This window comes from Drosophila bipectinata, chromosome 2R (assembly GCF_030179905.1).
Source record: "Drosophila bipectinata strain 14024-0381.07 chromosome 2R, DbipHiC1v2, whole genome shotgun sequence".
Lineage (NCBI taxonomy): Eukaryota > Metazoa > Arthropoda > Insecta > Diptera > Drosophilidae > Drosophila > Drosophila bipectinata.
Window position 1 is genome coordinate 25344317 of NC_091737.1, and position 12018 is coordinate 25356334.

A 12018-nucleotide genomic window follows, 5' to 3' on the forward strand; every position below is an offset into this window, starting at 1 on the left:
AGGAGGAAACACAATGTCACAATGTTGAACATACAGTTTTTAACATATTTAATAAACTTCATTTTACAATAGACTTGACTGTGATACATTAATTTAACAAGAAAAAGGGACATTTTATAATTTGGAGAAAAAAGGAGGAAAAGGAGGAAACACAATGTCACAATGTTGAACATACAGTTTTTAACATATTTAATAAACTTCATTTTACAATAGACTTGACTGTGATACATTAATTTAACAAGAAAAAGGGACATTTTATAATTTGGAGAAAAAAGGAGGAAAAGGAGGAAACACAATGTCACAATGTTGAACATACAGTTTTTAACATATTTAATAAACTTCATTTTACAATAGACTTGACTGTGATACATTAATTTAACAAGAAAAAGGGACATTTTATAATTTGGAGAAAAAAGGAGGAAAAGGAGGAAACACAATGTCACAATGTTGAACATACAGTTTTTAACATATTTAATAAACTTCATTTTACAATAGACTTGACTGTGATACATTAATTTAACAAGAAAAAGGGACATTTTATAATTTGGAGAAAAAAGGAGGAAAAGGAGGAAACACAATGTCACAATGTTGAACATACAGTTTTTAACATATTTAATAAACTTCATTTTACAATAGACTTGACTGTGATACATTAATTTAACAAGAAAAAGGGACATTTTATAATTTGGAGAAAAAAGGAGGAAAAGGAGGAAACACAATGTCACAATGTTGAACATACAGTTTTTAACATATTTAATAAACTTCATTTTACAATAGACTTGACTGTGATACATTAATTTAACAAGAAAAAGGGACATTTTATAATTTGGAGAAAAAAGGAGGAAAAGGAGGAAACACAATGTCACAATGTTGAACATACAGTTTTTAACATATTTAATAAACTTCATTTTACAATAGACTTGACTGTGATACATTAATTTAACAAGAAAAAGGGACATTTTATAATTTGGAGAAAAAAGGAGGAAAAGGAGGAAACACAATGTCACAATGTTGAACATACAGTTTTTAACATATTTAATAAACTTCATTTTACAATAGACTTGACTGTGATACATTAATTTAACAAGAAAAAGGGACATTTTATAATTTGGAGAAAAAAGGAGGAAAAGGAGGAAACACAATGTCACAATGTTGAACATACAGTTTTTAACATATTTAATAAACTTCATTTTACAATAGACTTGACTGTGATACATTAATTTAACAAGAAAAAGGGACATTTTATAATTTGGAGAAAAAAGGAGGAAAAGGAGGAAACACAATGTCACAATGTTGAACATACAGTTTTTAACATATTTAATAAACTTCATTTTACAATAGACTTGACTGTGATACATTAATTTAACAAGAAAAAGGGACATTTTATAATTTGGAGAAAAAAGGAGGAAAAGGAGGAAACACAATGTCACAATGTTGAACATACAGTTTTTAACATATTTAATAAACTTCATTTTACAATAGACTTGACTGTGATACATTAATTTAACAAGAAAAAGGGACATTTTATAATTTGGAGAAAAAAGGAGGAAAAGGAGGAAACACAATGTCACAATGTTGAACATACAGTTTTTAACATATTTAATAAACTTCATTTTACAATAGACTTGACTGTGATACATTAATTTAACAAGAAAAAGGGACATTTTATAATTTGGAGAAAAAAGGAGGAAAAGGAGGAAACACAATGTCACAATGTTGAACATACAGTTTTTAACATATTTAATAAACTTCATTTTACAATAGACTTGACTGTGATACATTAATTAAACAAGAAAAAGGGACATTTTATAATTTGGAGAAAAAAGGAGGAAAAGGAGGAAACACAATGTCACAATGTTGAACATACAGTTTTTAACATATTTAATAAACTTCATTTTACAATAGACTTGACTGTGATACATTAATTTAACAAGAAAAAGGGACATTTTATAATTTGGAGAAAAAAGGAGGAAAAGGAGGAAACACAATGTCACAATGTTAAACATACAGTTTTTAACATATTTAATAAACTTCATTTTACAATAGACTTGACTGTGATACATTAATTTAACAAGAAAAAGGGACATTTTATAATTTGGAGAAAAAAGGAGGAAAAGGAGGAAACACAATGTCACAATGTTGAACATACAGTTTTTAACATATTTAATAAACTTCATTTTACAATAGACTTGACTGTGATACATTAATTTAACAAGAAAAAGGGACATTTTATAATTTGGAGAAAAAAGGAGGAAAAGGAGGAAACACAATGTCACAATGTTGAACATACAGTTTTTAACATATTTAATAAACTTCATTTTACAATAGACTTGACTGTGATACATTAATTTAACAAGAAAAAGGGACATTTTATAATTTGGAGAAAAAAGGAGGAAAAGGAGGAAACACAATGTCACAATGTTGAACATACAGTTTTTAACATATTTAATAAACTTCATTTTACAATAGACTTGACTGTGATACATTAATTTAACAAGAAAAAGGGACATTTTATAATTTGGAGAAAAAAGGAGGAAAAGGAGGAAACACAATGTCACAATGTTGAACATACAGTTTTTAACATATTTAATAAACTTCATTTTACAATAGACTTGACTGTGATACATTAATTTAACAAGAAAAAGGGACATTTTATAATTTGGAGAAAAAAGGAGGAAAAGGAGGAAACACAATGTCACAATGTTGAACATACAGTTTTTAACATATTTAATAAACTTCATTTTACAATAGACTTGACTGTGATACATTAATTTAACAAGAAAAAGGGACATTTTATAATTTGGAGAAAAAAGGAGGAAAAGGAGGAAACACAATGTCACAATGTTGAACATACAGTTTTTAACATATTTAATAAACTTCATTTTACAATAGACTTGACTGTGATACATTAATTTAACAAGAAAAAGGGACATTTTATAATTTGGAGAAAAAAGGAGGAAAAGGAGGAAACACAATGTCACAATGTTGAACATACAGTTTTTAACATATTTAATAAACTTCATTTTACAATAGACTTGACTGTGATACATTAATTTAACAAGAAAAAGGGACATTTTATAATTTGGAGAAAAAAGGAGGAAAAGGAGGAAACACAATGTCACAATGTTGAACATACAGTTTTTAACATATTTAATAAACTTCATTTTACAATAGACTTGACTGTGATACATTAATTTAACAAGAAAAAGGGACATTTTATAATTTGGAGAAAAAAGGAGGAAAAGGAGGAAACACAATGTCACAATGTTGAACATACAGTTTTTAACATATTTAATAAACTTCATTTTACAATAGACTTGACTGTGATACATTAATTTAACAAGAAAAAGGGACATTTTATAATTTGGAGAAAAAAGGAGGAAAAGGAGGAAACACAATGTCACAATGTTGAACATACAGTTTTTAACATATTTAATAAACTTCATTTTACAATAGACTTGACTGTGATACATTAATTTAACAAGAAAAAGGGACATTTTATAATTTGGAGAAAAAAGGAGGAAAAGGAGGAAACACAATGTCACAATGTTGAACATACAGTTTTTAACATATTTAATAAACTTCATTTTACAATAGACTTGACTGTGATACATTAATTTAACAAGAAAAAGGGACATTTTATAATTTGGAGAAAAAAGGAGGAAAAGGAGGAAACACAATGTCACAATGTTGAACATACAGTTTTTAACATATTTAATAAACTTCATTTTACAATAGACTTGACTGTGATACATTAATTTAACAAGAAAAAGGGACATTTTATAATTTGGAGAAAAAAGGAGGAAAAGGAGGAAACACAATGTCACAATGTTGAACATACAGTTTTTAACATATTTAATAAACTTCATTTTACAATAGACTTGACTGTGATACATTAATTTAACAAGAAAAAGGGACATTTTATAATTTGGAGAAAAAAGGAGGAAAAGGAGGAAACACAATGTCACAATGTTGAACATACAGTTTTTAACATATTTAATAAACTTCATTTTACAATAGACTTGACTGTGATACATTAATTTAACAAGAAAAAGGGACATTTTATAATTTGGAGAAAAAAGGAGGAAAAGGAGGAAACACAATGTCACAATGTTGAACATACAGTTTTTAACATATTTAATAAACTTCATTTTACAATAGACTTGACTGTGATACATTAATTTAACAAGAAAAAGGGACATTTTATAATTTGGAGAAAAAAGGAGGAAAAGGAGGAAACACAATGTCACAATGTTGAACATACAGTTTTTAACATATTTAATAAACTTCATTTTACAATAGACTTGACTGTGATACATTAATTTAACAAGAAAAAGGGACATTTTATAATTTGGAGAAAAAAGGAGGAAAAGGAGGAAACACAATGTCACAATGTTGAACATACAGTTTTTAACATATTTAATAAACTTCATTTTACAATAGACTTGACTGTGATACATTAATTTAACAAGAAAAAGGGACATTTTATAATTTGGAGAAAAAAGGAGGAAAAGGAGGAAACACAATGTCACAATGTTGAACATACAGTTTTTAACATATTTAATAAACTTCATTTTACAATAGACTTGACTGTGATACATTAATTTAACAAGAAAAAGGGACATTTTATAATTTGGAGAAAAAAGGAGGAAAAGGAGGAAACACAATGTCACAATGTTGAACATACAGTTTTTAACATATTTAATAAACTTCATTTTACAATAGACTTGACTGTGATACATTAATTTAACAAGAAAAAGGGACATTTTATAATTTGGAGAAAAAAGGAGGAAAAGGAGGAAACACAATGTTGAACATACAGTTTTTAACATATTTAATAAACTTCATTTTACAATAGACTTGACTGTGATACATTAATTTAACAAGAAAAAGGGACATTTTATAATTTGGAGAAAAAAGGAGGAAAAGGAGGAAACACAATGTCACAATGTTGAACATACAGTTTTTAACATATTTAATAAACTTCATTTTACAATAGACTTGACTGTGATACATTAATTTAACAAGAAAAAGGGACATTTTATAATTTGGAGAAAAAAGGAGGAAAAGGAGGAAACACAATGTCACAATGTTGAACATACAGTTTTTAACATATTTAATAAACTTCATTTTACAATAGACTTGACTGTGATACATTAATTTAACAAGAAAAAGGGACATTTTATAATTTGGAGAAAAAAGGAGGAAAAGGAGGAAACACAATGTCACAATGTTGAACATACAGTTTTTAACATATTTAATAAACTTCATTTTAACAAGAAAAAGGGACATTTTATAATTTGGAGAAAAAAGGAGGAAAAGGAGGAAACACAATGTCACAATGTTGAACATACAGTTTTTAACATATTTAATAAACTTCATTTTACAATAGACTTGACTGTGATACATTAATTTAACAAGAAAAAGGGACATTTTATAATTTGGAGAAAAAAGGAGGAAAAGGAGGAAACACAATGTCACAATGTTGAACATACAGTTTTTAACATATTTAATAAACTTCATTTTACAATAGACTTGACTGTGATACATTAATTTAACAAGAAAAAGGGACATTTTATAATTTGGAGAAAAAAGGAGGAAAAGGAGGAAACACAATGTCACAATGTTGAACATACAGTTTTTAACATATTTAATAAACTTCATTTTACAATAGACTTGACTGTGATACATTAATTTAACAAGAAAAAGGGACATTTTATAATTTGGAGAAAAAAGGAGGAAAAGGAGGAAACACAATGTCACAATGTTGAACAGTTTTTAACATATTTAATAAACTTCATTTTACAATAGACTTGACTGTGATACATTAATTTAACAAGAAAAAGGGACATTTTATAATTTGGAGAAAAAAGGAGGAAAAGGAGGAAACACAATGTCACAATGTTGAACATACAGTTTTTAACATATTTAATAAACTTCATTTTACAATAGACTTGACTGTGATACATTAATTTAACAAGAAAAAGGGACATTTTATAATTTGGAGAAAAAAGGAGGAAAAGGAGGAAACACAATGTCACAATGTTGAACATACAGTTTTTAACATATTTAATAAACTTCATTTTACAATAGACTTGACTGTGATACATTAATTTAACAAGAAAAAGGGACATTTTATAATTTGGAGAAAAAAGGAGGAAAAGGAGGAAACACAATGTCACAATGTTGAACATACAGTTTTTAACATATTTAATAAACTTCATTTTACAATAGACTTGACTGTGATACATTAATTTAACAAGAAAAAGGGACTTTATAATTTGGAGAAAAAAGGAGGAAAAGGAGGAAACACAATGTCACAATGTTGAACATACAGTTTTTAACATATTTAATAAACTTCATTTTACAATAGACTTGACTGTGATACATTAATTTAACAAGAAAAAGGGACATTTTATAATTTGGAGAAAAAAGGAGGAAAAGGAGGAAACACAATGTCACAATGTTGAACATACAGTTTTTAACATATTTAATAAACTTCATTTTACAATAGACTTGACTGTGATACATTAATTTAACAAGAAAAAGGGACATTTTATAATTTGGAGAAAAAAGGAGGAAAAGGAGGAAACACAATGTCACAATGTTGAACATACAGTTTTTAACATATTTAATAAACTTCATTTTACAATAGACTTGACTGTGATACATTAATTTAACAAGAAAAAGGGACATTTTATAATTTGGAGAAAAAAGGAGGAAAAGGAGGAAACACAATGTCACAATGTTGAACATACAGTTTTTAACATATTTATTTTACATTAGACTTGACTGTGATACATTAATTTAACAAGAAAAAGGGACATTTTATAATTTGGAGAAAAAAGGAGGAAAAGGAGGAAACACAATGTCACAATGTTGAACATACAGTTTTTAACATATTTAATAAACTTCATTTTACAATAGACTTGACTGTGATACATTAATTTAACAAGAAAAAGGGACATTTTATAATTTGGAGAAAAAGTGAGGAAAAGGAGGAAACACAATGTCACAATGTTGAACATACAGTTTTTAACATATTTAATAAACTTCATTTTACAATAGACTTGACTGTGATACATTAATTTAACAAGAAAAAGGGACATTTTATAATTTGGAGAAAAAGGAGGAAAAGGAGGAAACACAATGTCACAATGTTGAACATACAGTTTTTAACATATTTAATAAACTTCATTTTACAATAGACTTGACTGTGATACATTAATTTAACAAGAAAAAGGGACATTTTATAATTTGGAGAAAAAGGAGGAAAAGGAGGAAACACAATGTCACAATGTTGAACATACAGTTTTTAACATATTTAATAAACTTCATTTTACAATAGACTTGACTGTGATACATTAATTTAACAAGAAAAAGGGACATTTTATAATTTGGAGAAAAAGGAGGAAAAGGAGGAAACACAATGTCACAATGTTGAACATACAGTTTTTAACATATTTAATAAACTTCATTTTACAATAGACTTGACTGTGATACATTAATTTAACAAGAAAAAGGGACATTTTATAATTTGGAGAAAAAGGAGGAAAAGGAGGAAACACAATGTCACAATGTTGAACATACAGTTTTTAACATATTTAATAAACTTCATTTTACAATAGACTTGACTGTGATACATTAATTTAACAAGAAAAAGGGACATTTTATAATTTGGAGAAAAAGGAGGAAAAGGAGGAAACACAATGTCACAATGTTGAACATACAGTTTTTAACATATTTAATAAACTTCATTTTACAATAGACTTGACTGTGATACATTAATTTAACAAGAAAAAGGGACATTTTATAATTTGGAGAAAAAGGAGGAAAAGGAGGAAACACAATGTCACAATGTTGAACATACAGTTTTTAACATATTTAATAAACTTCATTTTACAATAGACTTGACTGTGATACATTAATTTAACAAGAAAAAGGGACATTTTATAATTTGGAGAAAAAGGAGGAAAAGGAGGAAACACAATGTCACAATGTTGAACATACAGTTTTTAACATATTTAATAAACTTCATTTTACAATAGACTTGACTGTGATACATTAATTTAACAAGAAAAAGGGACATTTTATAATTTGGAGAAAAAAGGAGGAAAAGGAGGAAACACAATGTCACAATGTTGAACATACAGTTTTTAACATATTTAATAAACTTCATTTTACAATAGACTTGACTGTGATACATTAATTTAACAAGAAAAAGGGACATTTTATAATTTGGAGAAAAAGGAGGAAAAGGAGGAAACACAATGTCACAATGTTGAACATACAGTTTTTAACATATTTAATAAACTTCATTTTACAATAGACTTGACTGTGATACATTAATTTAACAAGAAAAAGGGACATTTTATAATTTGGAGAAAAAGGAGGAAAAGGAGGAAACACAATGTCACAATGTTGAACATACAGTTTTTAACATATTTAATAAACTTCATTTTACAATAGACTTGACTGTGATACATTAATTTAACAAGAAAAAGGGACATTTTATAATTTGGAGAAAAAGGAGGAAAAGGAGGAAACACAATGTCACAATGTTGAACATACAGTTTTTAACATATTTAATAAACTTCATTTTACAATAGACTTGACTGTGATACATTAATTTAACAAGAAAAAGGGACATTTTATAATTTGGAGAAAAAGGAGGAAAAGGAGGAAACACAATGTCACAATGTTGAACATACAGTTTTTAACATATTTAATAAACTTCATTTTACAATAGACTTGACTGTGATACATTAATTTAACAAGAAAAAGGGACATTTTATAATTTGGAGAAAAAGGAGGAAAAGGAGGAAACACAATGTCACAATGTTGAACATACAGTTTTTAACATATTTAATAAACTTCATTTTACAATAGACTTGACTGTGATACATTAATTTAACAAGAAAAAGGGACATTTTATAATTTGGAGAAAAAGGAGGAAAAGGAGGAAACACAATGTCACAATGTTGAACATACAGTTTTTAACATATTTAATAAACTTCATTTTACAATAGACTTGACTGTGATACATTAATTTAACAAGAAAAAGGGACATTTTATAATTTGGAGAAAAAGGAGGAAAAGGAGGAAACACAATGTCACAATGTTGAACATACAGTTTTTAACATATTTAATAAACTTCATTTTACAATAGACTTGACTGTGATACATTAATTTAACAAGAAAAAGGGACATTTTCTCATTTGGCGCAAAAAGGAGGAAAAGGAGGAAACACAATGTCACAATGGTGAACATACAGTTTTTAACATATTGAATAAACGTCATTTTACAATAGACTTGACTGTGATACATTAATTTAACAAGAAAAAGGGACATTTTATAATTTGGAGGAAAAAGGAGGAAAAGGAGGAAACACAATGTCACAATGTTGAACATACAGTTTTTAACATATTTAATAAACTTCATTTTACAATAGACTTGAGTGTGATACATTAATTTAACAAGAAAAAGGGACATTTTAGAATTTGGAGAAGACAGGCGGAAACGGCGGAACGACAATGTCACAATGTTGAACATACAGTTTTTAACATATTTAATAAACTTCATTTTACAATAGACTTGACTGTGATACATTAATTTAACAAGAAAAAGGGACATTTTATAATTTGGAGAAAAAAGGAGGAAAAGGAGGAAACACAATGTCACAATGTTGAACATACAGTTTTTAACATATTTAATAAACTTCATTTTACAATAGACTTGACTGTGATACATTAATTTAACAAGAAAAAGGGACATTTTATAATTTGGAGAAAAAGGAGGAAAAGGAGGAAACACAATGTCACAATGTTGAACATACAGTTTTTAACATATTTAATAAACTTCATTTTACAATAGACTTGACTGTGATACATTAATTTAACAAGAAAAAGGGACATTTTATAATTTGGAGAAAAAGGAGGAAAAGGAGGAAACACAATGTCACAATGTTGAACATACAGTTTTTAACATATTTAATAAACTTCATTTTACAATAGACTTGACTGTGATACATTAATTTAACAAGAAAAAGGGACATTTTATAATTTGGAGAAAAAGGAGGAAAAGGAGGAAACACAATGTCACAATGTTGAACATACAGTTTTTAACATATTTAATAAACTTCATTTTACAATAGACTTGACTGTGATACATTAATTTAACAAGAAAAAGGGACATTTTATAATTTGGAGAAAAAGGAGGAAAAGGAGGAAACACAATGTCACAATGTTGAACATACAGTTTTTAACATATTTAATAAACTTCATTTTACAATAGACTTGACTGTGATACATTAATTTAACAAGAAAAAGGGACATTTTATAATTTGGAGAAAAAGGAGGAAAAGGAGGAAACACAATGTCACAATGTTGAACATACAGTTTTTAACATATTTAATAAACTTCATTTTACAATAGACTTGACTGTGATACATTAATTTAACAAGAAAAAGGGACATTTTATAATTTGGAGAAAAAGGAGGAAAAGGAGGAAACACAATGTCACAATGTTGAACATACAGTTTTTAACATATTTAATAAACTTCATTTTACAATAGACTTGACTGTGATACATTAATTTAACAAGAAAAAGGGACATTTTATAATTTGGAGAAAAAGGAGGAAAAGGAGGAAACACAATGTCACAATGTTGAACATACAGTTTTTAACATATTTAATAAACTTCATTTTACAATAGACTTGACTGTGATACATTAATTTAACAAGAAAAAGGGACATTTTATAATTTGGAGAAAAAGGAGGAAAAGGAGGAAACACAATGTCACAATGTTGAACATACAGTTTTTAACATATTTAATAAACTTCATTTTACAATAGACTTGACTGTGATACATTAATTTAACAAGAAAAAGGGACATTTTATAATTTGGAGAAAAAGGAGGAAAAGGAGGAAACACAATGTCACAATGTTGAACATACAGTTTTTAACATATTTAATAAACTTCATTTTACAATAGACTTGACTGTGATACATTAATTTAACAAGAAAAAGGGACATTTTATAATTTGGAGAAAAAGGAGGAAAAGGAGGAAACACAATGTCACAATGTTGAACATACAGTTTTTAACATATTTAATAAACTTCATTTTACAATAGACTTGACTGTGATACATTAATTTAACAAGAAAAAGGGACATTTTATAATTTGGAGAAAAAGGAGGAAAAGGAGGAAACACAATGTCACAATGTTGAACATACAGTTTTTAACATATTTAATAAACTTCATTTTACAATAGACTTGACTGTGATACATTAATTTAACAAGAAAAAGGGACATTTTATAATTTGGAGAAAAAGGAGGAAAAGGAGGAAACACAATGTCACAATGTTGAACATACAGTTTTTAACATATTTAATAAACTTCATTTTACAATAGACTTGACTGTGATACATTAATTTAACAAGAAAAAGGGACATTTTATAATTTGGAGAAAAAGGAGGAAAAGGAGGAAACACAATGTCACAATGTTGAACATACAGTTTTTAACATATTTAATAAACTTCATTTTACAATAGACTTGACTGTGATACATTAATTTAACAAGAAAAAGGGACATTTTATAATTTGGAGAAAAAGGAGGAAAAGGAGGAAACACAATGTCACAATGTTGAACATACAGTTTTTAACATATTTAATAAACTTCATTTTACAATAGACTTGACTGTGATACATTAATTTAACAAGAAAAAGGGACATTTTATAATTTGGAGAAAAAGGAGGAAAAGGAGGAAACACAATGTCACAATGTTGAACATACAGTTTTTAACATATTTAATAAACTTCATTTTACAATAGACTTGACTGTGATACATTAATTTAACAAGAAAAAGGGACATTTTATAATTTGGAGAAAAAGGAGGAAAAGGAGGAAACACAATGTCACAATGTTGAACATACAGTTTTTAACATATTTAATAAACTTCATTTTACAATAGACTTGACTGTGATACATTAATTTAACAAGAAAAAGGGACATTTTA